Below are 16,285 nucleotides of genomic sequence, written 5' to 3'. Positions count from 1 at the left end.
ATGGAGACATGCACGCTGGAGTGTGTAAATGAATAGTTGCCTGTAAACTAACACTGGCTGCCCACACAACAGGGAGAATATCTTGTGGGGTTTAAAATGAGTAAGTGGCCAATAGGGATGACTTGGGCCTCTAATCCTAGCCTTTGGAGGTGGAGATCAGGAGAATCATGATCCAAACACAGGACAGGCAAAAAGTTCATTCTCACCAGCAGTTTTTTTAGAAATTATTGTTGCTGCTGCTGTTCTTGCTGTTGGCTTGTTCTAAGTGGTTGAATAGAGCCTAAGACCCTTGTGGGACAGAACCCAGCTGCAGCTTAATATTTTGAGTTCCCCAACCTTGTCCTAACACAGGCTCAGAGCATCTGCTCTGCTGGTCTGCAGACAAGAAGAACATGGGGACACCTTAGCCACCATTCACAGGGAGGTTTTGCCCTGTGGTACCACAGGTGTAAAATATTGTGTACCTTGGAAGCAATAGTAAACTCAACATCCTCAGAGGGGTGGACATTGCTGATTTCCAGAATGAAATCTGTGCCTGACCTGTGTGGGACTCAAGAGGCCTTTGGGAAGTCTAATAATTATTTTTCCATACAGCCTGGCCAGGCTGAACATGAAATTGTGTCATTTGCAAAGAAATGGGTAAATCTGGGGCCTTCATGTTAAGCAAAGCAAGCCAGGTTCACATGCTTTCTCTCATGTGTGCTTGCTAAGCCTAAAAGATAAATGTGCATGTAAGTGTACAAAGAAATATGGGAGAGACATATAACATGTTTATCATATAGGAACATAAGTAATAAACATGTAATAGTAGGACTGTTGGAGAGGATTAGATATGGAAAAGCAAAGATTAAAGGATGAATAATATCTAAGTCTACTTCAGCTGTGGATAAAGAGAGCAAAATGGGGTTCACTGAAGTCTGGAATAATAGGGTAGTAGGGTTAGGGAACAAGACAACAAGTGAGAGGTGCAATCCCATCGGGGTAGTATATATGCAAAAATATCAGGTTAAAGCCCATTTGAATATTAGCATACACTAAGAATTTAAATGACAGTAATATAAATAGTAATTACAAGTGGGAGAGGGGAGGTGAATGGAGAGGGTGAATGAGAGTAAATAGGATGGAAATACTTTATGTACATGTTTGACAATGGAATGATGACATGGAGATTGATCTGGGAAGGGAGCAAGGAGGGACAGTGATGCAGGGAGAGAGTCTATCAAGGTCCACTGCTTGCAGTGACGGATCCACCCAAGTAAAACCTCCTGTACAACTAATTAATGCCAATTTTTAAGAAATGTGGAAAAATAGTTTAAAGATCCGTACTGTAGCCGGGCAAAGTGGCTCATGCCTGTAATCATAGCTACTCAGGAGGCTGAGATCTGAGGATGACAGTTCAAAGTCAGCCTCAGCAGGAAAGGCCACCAGACTCTTATCTCCAATAAACCACTCAGAAAATGGAAGTGGTGCTGTGGCTCAAGTGGTCGACCACTAGCCTTCAGCTGAGGAGCTGAGGAACCGCGCCCAGGCCAAGAGTTCAAACCCCACAACTGACAAAAAACAAACTCTACTCTATAATAGACATCATAAGTAATCCCAAGATGATCTGAATATATAGTAGGGTGAGTATATGCTAAATGTAAATACTGCATAACATTTTTATTTAAGCACATGATAAAATTCTATCCACAGCTGGTCCAGAATACTGAACTAAACAACTGTTCTGCTGGTCCCCACACACGAAGCACATGGGGACAGCTTGGCCACCATTCACAGGGAGGTTTTGCCCTGGGCTGTACCACAGGGGTAAGATTGTGTACCTTGGAAGCACTAGTAAACTCCATCATTCACAGCAGGGTAGACATTGCTAAACAACATAGACACTCATTTTACAGTAGTGTGATCCTTTTGAGGAGGGAAACTTTCCCTTTTCCACTGACTGAGTTTAGACTTCTTGACTTTCCTAGGATATACATATTACAGACTTTGTTAAATGTTCAAATGGTTTCAGAAGTAGTAATGTTAGCCAAGATTATGAAAGAAAGGATTCTACCCTAAACTGGATGAGTGACAGATCTTTAGTTTTTTCTTTCACATCAAATTCCACAGCTATTCCTTAAAGCTACCTCGGATAGCATGTTCAAGCACAATGGTATTGGGAAAAGAAAACTTTTGATTGCCATGAAACATTACTTGTTATTATAATCAGAAAAGAACATCTTATAATAAATGAATAAATAAAAAAAATTAAATGTACATAGGTGGAAATACACATATGTAAATATATGCAGGTGTGATGTCAGAGTCTGTGTGAATGATTGATTGTGAGATAGAAAGATACAGAGATAGGATGATACACAGGTAGAATAGATGCAGATAAGGAGATAGAGACATAGATGGTAGAGATATAGTCACTGCTCTTGGTAGCAAGCTGAGCTATGACTCCAGGAGGCACATGGCTTATCCTATGCTGCCATCTGCCAACAAAGCTTTATAACTGTAACTGATTTCAGACTAAGTTATTTGGTCAACATGAGATACTTCATTCCTTTCATTTTAACACTTTACAGAATGTTTAATTATATATAAACACAGAACATAGTGTAATTACCCCCAATGTCACAAATTAACCTTTTCCAACCTCGTTTCACCTACCTGTTTGATCCAAATTACCTCTAAAACCCTACACATACACACACACACACACACACACACACACACACACACACACACACATACACATATGCATGCACGCACACTCCCACCCACAAACCCACATGGTGTTTAAGCCAATTATCATTACTAAGTTAACTGATGATGACTTTTTAAATAACAATCATACCTCTTGAGACTTAAAAGGAATTCCCATCTAGTAACATGTCATTCTTCTAATTCTAGCTGCTCAAGAGGCTGAGATACAGCCCAGGCAGGAAAATCAATGGAACTATTATCTCCAATTAACTGTCAAAAAGCCAGAAGTGAAGTTGTGGCTCAAATGGTAGATGCTAGCCAGGGACAGTACCCAGGCCCTGAGTTCTAGCCCCAGGACTGCAAATAAAAAGCCATTTCCTATTATCTAGTACCCATTTCGACTCAAACTACCTTCATTGTATTCAAGGATGGTTTCATAATTAAGATTGTTTAAATCAAGTCCCACTCATAAATAAATGAATGTATCAGTTTTAACAAAGTCTTAAAAATGAGTACATACTTTAAATATTTACAGGGAATATCAAAAGAAATATTTGTGTGTGTGTGCGTGGGGGGGGGGGCGGTGTGTGTGTGGGTGTGTGTGCCAGTACTGCATCTGGAACTCAGGACCTACCAGCTCTCTCATAGCTTATTTAATTCAAGCAAAGTGCTCTACTACTTGAGCCACAGCTCCAGTTCTAGCTTTTTGGGGACTAAATAGAGATAAGATTCTCACAGTCATTCCTACATGGAGGGGCTCCCAACCACAATTCACAGACCTCTGCCTTGTAAGTAGCAAGGATTACTAGTTAAGCCACCAGTACCCAACTGAAAGGCTTTTATGTAAGAAAGAATTTAGAGTGCCCACCTTGGATTAACTGATATCTTTTCAGGAAGTAAATCTCATTAGATTTCAGATAACGATAGGGAAATAATATTAGGATGGCTTTTTCTTTTGTCTTCTTTACACTAAAATACCCATGTTAATGACATACTACATAAGAAATTCAACATATAGTAAGTCTAAGATCCTCACTGTCTTTCTACAAAAATATCAGACTGAGGTGCCCATAGATAAACTAAAGAGAAAATAGACGAAAGATGAGGAAATCTAATGGGAAATGCTGTCACACATTTCTAGTGATTAAATTGCACAATGCAAAAATTATTTTTGAAAGAAAGTCTGACTGAAAGACCTGAAACAAGAACAGGATGTGAGGAGGCAGAATAAGGATGTATGTTTGTTTGAAATTGACCACAGAAGTTCAGCGGGAGAACAGGTTCAGGGACAGAAGAAATAAACTAAGTATACAGTCATCTATGTTTGAGGTTTTGAAATAAGGTATCATGGACTTAATATTGGGAAATAAATGAGTCCAGGAAATGATTGGGTTTAATACTGAGAAGTAAATGAGACAAAAAATGAGGAATAGGATCAAAATAGAAGACTCCAGGATTAAAAGAAGGGGAGAGAAGAAGAATTGATCTATCCAGAAGCACTAGACACACCAGCACCAATGGCTCCTGCCTGTATCTTAACTACTCAGAAGACTAAGATCTGAGGATTGCAACTCTAAGACACCCAACCTGTGAGAAAGTGCATGTAACTGATATCTTCAATTAACCAACAAAATAAAAGCAAAGGGATGACTAGCCTTCAACAAAAAAATAGGAACAGAAAAGAAAAGGAAAGAAAAAGCAGCTCAGGAATACCATGCAGGCTGTGAATAGCATTGACATGCGCGCACGCACACACACACACACACACACACACAACTACATCTATCTCTAAAGAGTAAAGACTAATTTCATGGCATCAGCCATTTGAACATGAGAAATATTCAGATACCTGTAATACAAAAACTCCTAACACTGTCTCTCAGACAACCTTACCATATTTTGCTACAATTATCTCCCTCAAAGAAAGATCCAGAAGCCAAAGCACCTGAAGGATTTCCTGGTCCCTTCAAACCCTACCAGAACTCAATGGAGAAATGCTCCCTCTCACACAGGGAGGAAGGATGCCAGCTCAGGGCTGTGTGAGAAGGCAGCTGTGCACACAGCAAGGCTCACTGACCCATGGCATGAACAGGAGTTTGTGATTGAGGCTGAAGCACTGTGAAAGGAAAGTTATAATACTGTTGGCAGTAATAATCTGCCACATCTTCAGCCTGCATGCTGCTGATAGGGAGAGTGTAGTCTGCCCCAGATCCACTGTTAATGGATTCCAGGTGACTGAGTGGATGCGCAATACATGAACAGTTTAGGAGCTTCTCCCGATTTCTGCTGATACCAAGGCAAGTCCTTCTCATTATCCTTGCTCCATAACAGACTCTGACTGGGCTTGCAGTTGATGGTGACCCTCTCTCCTGCAGACACAGCCCAGGACCTTGGAGACTGAGTATCCACAATGTTCTTATGCACCCGCAATCAGAAAGGTACACTGATCATATCTATGTACACACCGACTTTATAACATGAATATAAATAGTGAAATTCTTCACCAAAATCAACACAGTAATGTTATGTCAGTATATTTATCCCTACACAGATATCAGTTTATAAATGGGAATGCAGTAGAACTTTTTTTTGCAACATTTTCAAATATCTCACCAAACATCCAAAGTAGCAGGAGTTGGATCTGTGCCATCATCTTGCTTTCCCTGTCCACCTGATGCAGCTTAGTTCCCAATTCAAAAGACTCATTTATCAAAGCTGAGAAGCAGCCTGGAGGGGCCTAGGCAAAGCAATCAGCATAGGAGGAAGCAATTCACCTGAGCAGTGGATGGTGAAATCATCTGATGTAAATCAACAGCCAAAAAGAGCAGCAACTGAAGTGTAACTGTGCAACTAGAAAAGACAGTAAGGTCAATTTAGAAGCTCTAAGATGATTCTTAAGGACCTAAACTACAAACCACTAGATGGCGCAGTACTAGAGCTTCAGTTTTAATTGAAAATATTGGCTGAAATATCCATGAGACTCCATCTCCAAAAAATACCAGCATAGGGCAGGACCAGTTAGGAATTCTAGTCTGAATCCTTAACTTCAAACCAATATTGCCTAAATGGGAAAGTGAGGAAGGGATTTTGTTTGTTTGTTTTGATACTGTACAGAGGAAGTGGCACTGTGGCTCAATTGGTAGAGTAATTGCCTTGATCTGAAGAGCTGAAGGACAGTGCCCAGGCCCAGAGTTCAAGCCCCATGTCCAACAAAAAAAAAAAAGACACTATAACAAGGGATTACAATTACGAGAGTACATTTCTTATTTATCATTGTTACCCCTCCTTTGCTTTTCTCCTACTATCCCTTCCCTCCCTACCTCCCTGACTCCTCCTTCCTTCCCCCCCTCAAAGTTAAAAAGTTCATTTTCAACATACTGTCTTGTACATCGCATTGTCACAATGGGTGAACCTGTATCCTTGTTTTAGCATTTTGTTACCCCATTCCCCTCCCCTAAATGGATAAATGTATATACAAGATGCAGGATACCAAAATCAAATATAATGACAACAGGGGTTATACCATAGAAGGAAAAACATACAAAATAAATCCCAAAATTTACATATTATATCAAAAATAACAGCAACAAAGACAAAACCTCTCGTGTCCATATCTTGGAGTTCATTTTGTTTAACATCATCTTATATGGTCATATTACATAGCATTTGACCTTTTCTGCTTGTCTAGTAAGATTATCCTAGACATATAATAGTTATTGCAAAAAAGAAAAAGAAAACCATGGGACTTATGTTTCTTTGTTTCTGGCTTACTTCACTTAATATAATTTTTCCAAGACTTTCCATTGCCTAACAAATAGGGTGGTGTCATTCTTACTGATGGTGGCATAGAATTCCATTATATACATATATATGCATTTTCTTGATCCGTTCATCTACTGAGGGGCATATGGGGTGGTCCCATATCTTAGCTACAGTGAATAATGCTGTAATAAATATAGTTGTGTTGCTGGGAAGGAGGTTTTCATGAATCTGACATAACTGGAAATAAGTATGACAGAATGTGCACAGAACTAGTTTGTAGTTCTCAGGAACTGTGTATTCACAATTGAAAGTGAAATTTCCCACCTTTGCATTTGTTTTAAACTGTGCAATTAACTCTTTAGCTGAAGCAGAAAATTCTTGTATTCCTCCCTGCCAAGTTCTCTCCACATGAGCATCACAGAGTTTAACTTGGTAGGTCCTAGGAAAACGTCTTGCTAAGCTTTCTTTCTAACATGCTTTCTCCACTTGGAAACTACCGGTGTACAAAAAGAATGACATTTCCCCATTTGTTAGGAAATGGAAACACATGGAAAAAATTATATTAAGTGAAGTTAGCCAGGCACAAAGAACATAGGTCCCATGGTTTCCCTCATTTGCAATAACTAGTATGTATCAAAGATAAGCAGAAAAGGACAAATACGATGATGTTAAGCAAAATGAACCCCAAGATAAGGACACAAGTGGTTTTTCCTTTCTTGCTATTGTTTCTAACATATTTATAAGCTACCACGTGATTTTTTGTTGCTTGTATGTTTCTTCCTCCATGATATAATGCCTGTTTTCACTGTATTTGATGTGGGTATAATTTGGGGAGCAGAAGTGAAAAAACAAATGGTTTAAATAGGGATACAGGTAGACACATTGCAACAATGAGATGTACAAGACCCTATGGCTAAAAATGAACTTTAAAATTTAAGAGGGGCATGGAGGGATGGTGTTGTGTGGGGGGAGTGTAGTTGTAGAGATAAAAGGGACAGGATGTGAGGAGTTACAACAGGAATGCATTTTCTTTGAAGTTGACCACAGAAGATCAGCTGGAAAACAGGGTGCAGGGAGAAAAGAAATGACCTAGGAATATGATTTTCTATGCTTAAGGTTTTGAAAGAAGAGATCAAGGGCTTAATACTGGGATAGAAATAAATTCAGAAGATATCTATTTGGTTTTAATATTGGGAAGTAAAGAACAAAAAAAAAGGAATAGGGTCAAAGTAGATCATCCAAGATTAAAGGGGGTTGGGGAGAAGAAGAATTGATCTATTCAGAAGCACTAGATCTACCAGTACTAATAGTTCCTGCCCATAATCCTAGCTAATCAGAAGGCTGAGATCTAAGGATTGCAAGTCAATTGCCAGCCAGCCTGCCAGCAATAAAGTCTATGAGACTCTTCTCTTCAATTAACCACAAATAAGTACACATATGACTCAAGTGGTAGAGCACTAGCCTCAACAAAAGAAAAGAAAATGCTCAGGAACTGCTTAACTGCACCTATGCCCTTAGTTCAAGCCTGAGGAACACCACACACACACACACACACACACACACACACACACACACACACACACACACACACACACACGAAAAACTACTAATAATAAATCTATCTGTAAAGAGTAAAGATTAACTTCATTGCATCAGCCACTTGAACATGAGCAATATTCAGGTAACTGTCACACAAAAACACCTAAATATATCTTTCAGACAACCTTATGATCTTTCTTTACAATTAACTCCCTCCAAGAGGGAAACAGAAATGCCAAGTCCCTGAATTATTTGCTGGTCCCTGCAAACCGTACAGGAACAAAATGTTGAAATGCAACCTCTCAGGCAGACAGGATGCCATATCAGGGTTGAGTGAGAAGGCAGCTGTTCACACAGCAAGGCTCACTGATCCATGGCCAGGAGAGGAGGTTTATGATAAAGACTGAAGCACTGTGGGAGGTAAGTTATAATGCTGTAGGCAGAAATAATCTGCCATATCTTCAGCCTCTATGCTGCTGATAGTGTGAAATCAGTCCCAGACCCACTGCCAATGAACCTATCAGGGACTCCAGATGCCCGGGTGGATGCCCAATACATGAGCAGCTTAGGAGCTTCTCCTGGTTTCTGCTGATACCAAGCCAAGTAGTTATTACCACCCGATAACAGACTCTGGCTGGACTTGCAGTTCATGGTGACCCTTTCTCCTGCAGACACAGCCAGGGACCTTGGAGACTGAGTAACAACAATTTCTGCACAAGCACCTGCAATCAGGAATGCACAATGATCATTCATACAATTAGGCAGACAGACAGGTAGGCAGATAGACAGCTGTCATAACATGGATATAAATATTGAACTATGTCATAAAAATCTACTCCCTAATGTTATGTCACTATATTTACCTCTACAGAGATATTAGTCTACAAACGGGAATGCAGAAAAACTTTTTTGTGACATTTTCAAATATCTCACCAGACATCCAAAGGAACAGGAGCACAAGGAACTGGGTCTGTGCTGCCATCTTGCTGTCCCAGTCCACTAGACGCAGCTCAGGTCCCAATTCAGAAGGACTCATTTATTAAAACTGACAAGCAGCCTGGAGGGGCTTATGCAAAGCAATCAGCATAGGAGAAAGCAAATAACCAGAACAGTGGATTATGAAAGCAGCTGATGCAAATCAAGAGTCCAAGTATAATTGTGCAACTAGAAAACAGAGCAAAGACAATTTACAAGCTCTAAGCTCAATCTCAAAGACCTAAACTACTAACCACTAGATGGAGTAGTAGTAGACTTTCAGGGTTATACAGTTTGACTTTGACAGAAATGATAGGCAAACTAACACAATCAGATAGAGTTAAACACAATAATATGCTATAAAAAAGCAACAAAAATTCAAGAACAACAAAGGGATGGAGGAGAAGGAAAGAGGAAGCAAGGAAAATTTGGGCAAAGAAAAGATGGGGAAAGATACAAAAAAAGTGACAAATTTGGTCTGCGGTTTGAAGTCAGAGGTTCATGTCTCCTCTGTATTCATGCTTCTCTGGAGCTGTACCAGTTTAACCATGCTTCAAGTCCACTCTTTAGAGTTATTTTGGAGATTGAGTGGAACAGAATTTTCTTCCCATATCTGCTTCAAACCTCAGTCTTCATGGAAGCAGCACTGTGGCTCAAGTGGTACAGAGCTAGCCTTAAGCTGAACAGCTCAGAGACAGTGGCCAGGCCCAGAGTTCAAGCCCCACAACCAACAGAAATGGGGCTGTGGCCCAATGGTAGCGCACTAACCTCAAGCAAAAATGCTTGAGGACTGCCCTCAGGACAAGGGTTCGAGCCCCACAACTTACCAACAACAACAAAAACAAACACAAACAAAACTCCTCTTCTAGACCTCATCCTCCTGACTCCCCAGGATCAGAGTATAAGTCAGCAGTGCTTGGCTTCAGGACATTTTCTTTCAAAAGCAATCTTAAACCTTAAGCATAAAACCAGAAATAATATTGACCACTCAATGTGCATGTTAAGTGTTCCGTTTAACCAATATGATCTCCCTTCTTACATTATTTCAAAGATATTTTTCTGCAATAATCCTTCCAAGTTGTAAAACATTATAGCATAAAAAAGATTCAAAGCTCAGCTAGGAACTGTTAGTTAGGAGGCCTGCCACAGTACAAGAAAGCCAAAAATACCATGATGGAGGAAGATCCCAATTTCAAGGCCAAGAACATGAACTAATGCTCCCAAGACAGTTCTAACAAGTTACTTTTCCCTCTAGACTTCAGCAGAGCTTTGCAATTTTGCTTTGTGACTGCTCCAAAGAGCTAAATTTTGCTTTCATTCATTCCTATAATATGGCTCATTCTGTTTAGACAATACAAAATAAGGTTTTAGAAACCCAAAAAAGTCAGCTATAAGTACTTCTCACAGTGTGTGGGTCTTCTCTGTTTCTTCTAGATAAAGACATCCACAGAGATTTTTACACTAAAAGAAAATGTGACAGACTCCTTAGTGGTTACTTTTCTACAAATTAAGTTTCTATTGTGAGATTGCTTCAACGTGTAAAAGGACCATAAAGTTGTTGATGAAAATAGCAGCGATTGTTCTCTAAAGGTAAGAAGTCTGGAATAAATGTCCTCCCTGCTCTGACCCAGCACACTCACAGCAGTGACCACTTTGGATGAATCTCCCAGAGAAGCCTGGTCTTACTCTCCTGAGACAGTAAAAGACTGCGTTCCTTCTTTTCTACTAAATGAAATTTCTTTATAAACTGTGGAATTTTTTTGAGAGTTGTCGGGGCTGAACTCTGGGCCTGAGCACTGTCTCTCAGTTCTTCAGTTCAAGGCTAGCACCCTACCACTTGAGCCACAGCACCACTGCCAGCTTTTGTCTGCTTATGTGGTGCTGAGGAATCAAACCAAGGGCCTCATGCATGTGAGGCAAGCACTCTACCACTGAGCCACCTTCTCAACCCTAAACTGTGGAATTATGATTGTGACTGTATAATATGCTTGACAAGAAAGAATAGACATGGGAAGGCATTTTCTAAGACCATTCAGGGAAAAAAATTCCAAGTGTTCATTACACCTGATGATATCAAGACATTATCCTCTTTAGAATGCTTTTGGCCAGGCAAGAGTGGTTGACACCTGTTATCCTAACTACTCATGAAACTGAGATCTAAGTAATGTGGTTCTAGGCCATCTCTGGCAGGAAAGCCCATGAGACTCTTCTCTCCCATTGACGAGAAAAAAAGCCAGAGACACAGGTATAGCACAAGAAGTAGGGTACCAACCTTGAATTAAAATACTAAGGGGCATTGCTCAGGCCCTAAGTTGAAGCCCCAGTTCTGACACAATAAGTTAATATATGAAAATTAATTAATTAATAAAAAGAAATATTGTTCAGGTACCAGTGGCTTCTAACTATCTACTCAGAAAGCTGAAATCCAGAGAATTGTGATTATAAACCAAGTTAGGCTAAAAAGTCCTTAAGATTCAAATACCAACAATGCAAGCATAAAATAGTCTGAAATGCATGGCTCAAGCGGGAAAATACCGGCCTAGCAAGTTTGAGGACCTGATTTCAAACCAAGCACTACTAAATTTGGAGGAAATGTTTTCAGGAATCTGATATTTATATATAGATGTATAGATATATATATGGAAATAACAATGACAGAATGTTCACCAATTTATAAAAACTAGTTCCTAGGATATTTATATACACTACTAAAAGTATAATTTCCACCTTTGGGCTTATCTTCAACCTGATAATTAGCTCTCTTGTTAAAACAGAAATTTTTTTTTCCCCTCCCTTCAGAATTCTCTTCACATGAGCATCACACAGTTTAATTCACTAACACAGAGGGAAAGCCTTTGCTAGTTCTTGTTTCTAACATGCTTTGTCCACTTGGCAACTACCAGAATAGCTCAAGTCTATGCTGTCAATGGTAGGAAACTGAAGGGCAATATTTGGAAGAGAAAAGTTGTTCATATTCTTAGCTGGGAAAGAACCAAATAGGCACTGCTCACATCCAGACACCAGTTCCCACACCTGCACTGCATTGGGTTCTTTGCTGTCTTAGAGAGGTGGGTCCACATGCACCTCACCTCCACCTTCTGCCCCAACAAACAGATCCTCTAGCTGCCCATGGGGGCAGGCATCATCAAATGATCCTTACTAGATTCTTCCCATTGCAAAAATTATTTGATGCAACTAAGATGCTTTCTTCCATGCCCCTTAAGTCTTTCCATATTGCTGCACCCAGCATACAATTTGCATAGTGCTCCCTAGGGAGGAGCCTCCTTGCTAAGGCTAAGATAAAAGCTGGGCTCTCATGCTAAGTTGACTGATCAGGACTCCAAACTTCAGTTTCTCAAGATGAGATGCCCTGCTCAGCTCCTGGGGATGCTGATGCTCTGGATCCCTGGTAAGGGCACAGAGAGATAAAGGAGAGGAGGAAGAAGATAGGGTGTTCAGATGGGGTTTGGTGCACCACTGCTGCTGTTGTGTGTTCTGTCCACATGTGAGGTGTGTGGTTCTTATACTTCAGAATAGCAGCTGTTTAGAGCTGTTTAGAGCTCTGAGGGGGAGGAAGAATCCAGGGCATCAGGATCTAGATTCTGTTAAAATTGTTCTATAGGGTGAAAAGGTAAGGACGACACCCTCTGGGTACATATCTTGAAACTGAATATTTATATTTCAAATCAAAATGCAAATAATAATTCAGTACAATGGAGGAAAATTATGGAACCAGCTAAAAATTTTTATGCAACTCCGCACTTAACTTTCATGTTTCTAGGATCCAGTGCAGACATCATGATGACACAGACTCCACCCTCCCTGATAGTTGCCCCTGAAGAGCCAGCCTCTATCTCCTGCAAGTCCAGTGAAAGCCTCCTGTATAGCGATGGAAACACATACTTGCACTGGTACCTGTAGAAGCCAGGCCAGTCTCCACAACTCCTGATCTATAAGGTTTCCAACCGATTTACTGGGGTCCCAGACAGGTTCAGTGGCAGTGGGTCAGGCACAGATTTCACACTGACAATCAGCAGGGTGAAGCCTGAGGATGCGGGGGTTTATTACTGCATGCAAGGAACAAAACTCCCTACCACTGTGCTACAGCCCAGAGCAAAAACCTCCCTGCATGGGGCAGCCCAGCTGTGCCCATGTGCTGTTTGTCTGGGGACCAGCAGAGCAGATGCTCTGAGTCTGTGTGCAAGGACAAGGTTGGGGAACTCAGAGCCACAAACTGCATCTGAGGTCTCTGTTCAACAGGGGCCTTGGCTACACTCCACCAAACTCCACTGGGTCAGCTGCAATAGACTCCACATAGTATTTGTCACAGAAAACTACAGATGCCCTACGTCACTTCTGGGTAAATATAAAAGACTAACGCAAGGAAGTTTCCAGAAAGATTGAAGACTTGTTTTTTTCAGAATTTCCCAAAGACTTAGGAAGGTGGTATCATTGATTTCTAGAAGGGATATCATGCCTTGCCAATTCTGTTCCTTTTCATACTGAGATATAAACTAAATCAAAAACACGAAATATGACTTATTGAGTAAAAGGAAAAAAGGAAAAATCATGAAAATGACTTATAATGATTGCATATAATCTTTTAGTTCTCCTTATTACAGGATCCAGTGAGGATCGTGTGATGCTGCAGACTCTGCTCTTCTGATCCATCTCCCCTAGAGAGCTGGCCTATATCTCAAAAGAATGCCAGAGGACCTCCCATAGTGGCTCATACCTGTAATCCCTGTGACTCATGAGGCTGAGATTCAGATTACAGTTCAATCCCTATACAGTAAAAAGTTTTGCAAGACTCTATTTTAGCAATCAAGCTGGTATGAAGACACACATCTGTAGTTCCAGGTATGCAGGAGGCTGTAGGTAAGAGGATCATTGCCAATTCTGAGAAAAAAAAAAGACTTTACCTAAAATATAACTAAAACAAAAAGGGAGTTGGGGTAGCATGGCTCAAGTGGTAGAGTGTCTGCAAGGAGAAGGCCCTTGTTCAAACCTGTCAGAGAGGGGAATAAACAACAGAAGTGAAGTCATCTCTTCTGGGTGGCACTGGCCATCACTGCACATTGCATGGGACATGGTTGCCAATATGAATGCTTCTCAATCTTCACTGACTCAATGATTCCTAAAGACGCTGGGCACAGTCATCAAGTCCTATCACATGTCACCAATCCATCATGAGTGCTTAAGCAGGTTGGCAACAGGACCCTCGTTATGTACTGTGTATGGAGTGGGAGAGAAGGGCATAGAAGACAGGCCTTAGACCCCTGATGTTGAGGAGTACCGCAGAAGACAGCTCAACTCTGAGAAGGTCAGCAGGAAACAAAACATAGTGCCAGAAGTTAATCCAAGGCTTAGGACCAGGCACATAAAATGGCATCAGTCCTTGTCACAGGGAAAGGACCTGAGAGAATAAAGAGAAGAAAGGAAATACTCTTTGCAAAACAATGTAAAACAAATCACAGTTTCCACTGTTATATAAAAGAAAGAATAAGGAGAGCTGTGCTGATGGAAAGGTTATATTTTCTCATCTAGAAAGGAAGGTAATAAGACATGCACATTGGAATGTATAAATTAATAGGTACAGGTAAACTAAAACTGGCTGCACAGACAAATATGGAGAATATCTTATAAGATTTAAGATGTTTATGTGGCCAAGTGGGGTTACTTGGGCCTCTAATCCTAGTCTTTGGAGATGGAGAGCAGGAGAATCCTAGGCAAGAGTTCATTCTCTATCCTCACTAGCACTTGATGTTGCTGTCTTTCTTGGTGGTGGATATTCTGAGTAACTGAGTAGCCATGGCTGCTATGAGACAGAGACCTCAACTACAACTTGATGTCTGAGATCTCCAACCTTGTTGTTACTCATAGGCTCAGAGCATCTGCCCTGCTGGACCCCAGACAAGCCACACATGGGGACAGCTGGGCCCCTCCACTGAGGGAGGTTTTTGCTCTGGGCTGTACCACACAGGTAAGTTATTGTGGACCTTGGAAGCAGCAGTAAACTCCAGCATCCTCAGCAGGGTGGACATGATTTCCAGAGTGAAATCTGTGCCTGACCTGTGTGGGATTCAAGAGTCCTTTGGGAAGTCTTATAAATAATTTGCCATAGAGCCTGGCCTGACCTCATATGAAATTCAGTCATTTGCAGAGAAATGAGCAGATCTGGGTCCTTCATAGTAAACAAAGCAAGCCATATTCAGAAGGACAGTCATATGCTTTCTGTCATTTGTGCTTGCTAAACCTAAAAGATAACTATGCATGTAAACACACAAAAAAATATGGGACATGCATGACATGTTTGTAATTTATGAACATATGTAATAAATGTATGTGGAAGTGTGGGATTGTAGGCGAGGATTGAAAGAAGAAAAGAGGAATTTAAAGGATGAACAGTATCTAAACCCATTGTATCTGGAACATGGGGTGCAGGAAAGGAGAGACTAACTAGGAATATGCATTCTCTGTTTGAGCTTTTGAAACAAGGGATCAGGGGCTTAATATTGGAATGGAAATTAATTCAGAAAATAATTGGAGTTAATACTGAAAAACAGAAGAGACCAGAAAAGTAAGTAATAGGATCAAAATGGAAGCATCCAGAATTAAAGAGGGTCAGGGAGACAAGAAGAATTGACCTATCCAGACACACTAAAGACACTAACGCCAGTAATTCCGCCTATAATCCTAGCTACTCCGAAGGTAGTGATCTGAGCATTGCAGTTCAAACCCGGCCAGCCTGGGCAGGAAATTCCATGAGACTCTTATCTTCAATAACCACCAAAAAGTGAGGATATGACTCAAGGGGAAAACACCATCTTTGAGGTAAAAAATGAAAAAGCTCAGGAATACTGCCCAGGCCTGTGTTCAAATTCAAGGAACATCATACACATAAAGAAAGAAATGTAACAAAAGGAAAGAAGAAGGAAGGAAGGAAAGAAGGAGGAAACAAGGAAAGAAAAAGATCTCTCTCTAAGCAACAACAAAGACAAATAACCCCAAAACACACAACACACACCACAAAAACATAAAAAAAGAAACAAAAAACACAAAAAAAAAAAAAAGGGAAGAAAAGAAGGAAGGAAGGAAGGAAGGAAGGAAGGAAGGAAGGAAGGAAGGAAGGAAGGAAGGAAGGAAGGAAGGAAGGAAGGAAGAGAGAGAGAGAGAGAGAGAGAGAGAGAGGGAGGGAGGGATGGAGGGAGGCAGGGATCACCTCAGTGTGTCCATAGTACTGTGTGCACAGTCACTTGGAGGCTGAACAGAGCACTGACAGGGGTGTTGTTCAGACAGTATGGCCTAATGACCCATG

General features: G+C 40.7%; 1 pseudogene; it reads right to left on the bottom strand.

Annotated features, from left to right (window-relative positions):
• LOC122116716 overlaps nt 1-16,285 on the bottom strand; it is a 99,713-nt pseudogene that overhangs the window by 32,081 nt on the left and 51,347 nt on the right.

The sequence above is a fragment of the Dipodomys spectabilis genome, unplaced genomic scaffold, assembly GCF_019054845.1.
Source record: "Dipodomys spectabilis isolate Male_0828 unplaced genomic scaffold, ASM1905484v1 ptg000137l, whole genome shotgun sequence".
In the NCBI taxonomy this organism is placed as follows: domain Eukaryota; kingdom Metazoa; phylum Chordata; class Mammalia; order Rodentia; family Heteromyidae; genus Dipodomys; species Dipodomys spectabilis.
The sequence above is the reverse complement of the archived record's forward strand: the minus strand, read 5'-3'. Positions and strand labels throughout refer to the sequence as shown.